Source organism: Nannospalax galili, unplaced genomic scaffold, assembly GCF_000622305.1.
Source record: "Nannospalax galili isolate Female #2095 unplaced genomic scaffold, S.galili_v1.0 scaffold803, whole genome shotgun sequence".
Classification (NCBI taxonomy): Eukaryota; Metazoa; Chordata; class Mammalia; order Rodentia; family Spalacidae; genus Nannospalax; species Nannospalax galili.
In genome coordinates, this window is record NW_008349354.1 from 1,905,014 (window position 1) to 1,907,298 (window position 2,285).

The following is a 2,285-nucleotide window of genomic DNA, read 5'->3' on the forward strand; positions in this document are numbered from 1 at the left end:
CTGGGAATGTGTCTCAGGCTTGCTTTTACCTCATTCACTCACTTTGCCTCAGGAGAGTATTTGTGCTCTAGAAAAGACTCAAAATATTTTATTGCCAAATTTGAATAAGAGTGCAAATTTAATCTGTGCGTCTAAGAAAAACAAGCTCACCTCTGACATGTCAAAAGCAACTCCTCTGCCAGGCATTTGAAGGTTTTCAGAATAAGTTTTCTGACCTTCCTCACCTCCACCTGCTGATGGACCCATCTTCCTCCATCCCTTAGACACATAGGCTTAGCACATGCCATTCCCCTGGTGAAAACAAACTTCATTGTTCTCATGCCTGATTACAGCCTCTTGGGGTACAGCTGTAGTTTTACTTGATTGTTACCCATCATGACATATTGAGTCTTGGGCTGCATGGGCCATGAGGACCTCCAGATATAGGAAGGGCAATTATTAATATTTTATATACACAGAGTATAACTAATTTCTCAGATAATTTACTTCCCTCTTAAGGAAATTATTATCTAAAATCAGACGAGGCAACATTTTATTGCTTTGCTTTCTTATAGGACTATTATGTTTCTGAACATGGCTGTATTATCTCTGTCCAAATGACAGGATTCTTATTCCATAATGTGCTGTCCCTCTCTGGTCCTATTGCACAGTCCTGGGTTCATAGTAGATGCCCAATAGATAATTAATGATGTGCATACATACATTTCTTCAACACAGGACCCTGAAGAAATCTGTTATACAATGATTACATACATCTTGATGCATGGGCAAGTTTGGGACAAGCAAGTATTCCAACATGTGAAAACTAGACAGGACCCTCTGTCCCTGAGCACAATTTGCTTTCAAATCCATTATCCTGGGGCTGGGGAGACAGTTTATGGTTAAAACACTTGCCCTGCTTGGATTTCCAGAAAGATAGAAAATATCAGATAATCATTGTGACTCATCTGTAATTTTAGTATTGGAAGGCAGAGAAAGGATCATGAAAGCTGGTTAACAAGACTAGCCATATCTGTGAGCTGAGGTTCGATTGAGAGGCCCTTTCTCAGAGGAAAAACAATCGAAGACAATTCCCACCATGAACCTCAGGCCTCTACATGCACACACATATGCCCACACATATGCAAACATGAATACACACACATGCACACATCACATACACATATGAAAAAAATGGAAAAAAGAAAAAAAATCATTATATTATTGCTCCTTCAGGAAACATGAGAAATGAAGAAAATATTTGGATTTTGCAGAAGTGGGTGTAGATTAGAGTTTAAGTAATCTGTTTAATTAAGATCAGAGGTGTGTGCCGAACCTGACTCATCCCTCATTTTATGATTCTGAATCTAAAGGACCAGATATCCCCAGAACATGGGGAGTTTATGATAAGAGAACTTACCAGAATGAGGGCAGTGAGGAGCCTGAAAGATAAAGATGTACGTGCACTTGGGGCAAGGTTTGAGATGGAGGGGGCTTGGCAGCCATAGGCTTCTGTACAGCTTTCCATAGCTCCCAGAGACAAGGAATTGGAATGAATATTAACTATGACAGACTGTCCTCACACTGCACGTGGAGGTAGAGAATAGCTTCTGTCACATACCACATTGAAAAACCCTATGTGGCCTCTAAATCGTCAGTCACAGAGGGTTAAATCTGCCCCCTTTGCATTCAGCTTTGATATCTACTGATTGCTTGTAATCTGCCCGGAAGACAATAATCCTGTGTTCCACTTGTGGGCTGCCATGTGATGCCTCATAGTCCCAGAGGGCTGATCAGTGACATCTACTGGTTTAGTTTGAAATAAGCAAGTTCCAAGGTGAAACATCCAATTAGCATCTCTCCTCTTTAATAACATTTAATAACAACCAACGGAACCGGGAAGTCATGGTGTCTGCGGCAAGCTTTATGTAAACTCTGGAAAAGCACCTGACTCTTTCCTGATGAGGGACAGCGTGGGACTTGTGATTTTGCAGAGTGCCTGAAAACGCTTTTTGTAAATCTTTCAATATCCAAATTCAAAAGAAGTAACACAAGGACTTTGTGTTTTTGGAGTTCCTCATGGCTCAGGATTTTATCCTGAACTTGAAGGTTGGGTGTGGGAAATACCTAAATTACTTTCTGCTTTAGGAAACTCTGAGTCGTCCTGTTGCTGAGCCCTGTGTGTCATAGTCCGGAGTGGATTCTTTTCTAAAGAGCCAGCACATTAAAAAGTACATAGATATGTTTTTTTTTTAAAATTTACTCTTTAAGAATTTTGTACATGCTTATAATCTATTTTGATTCTA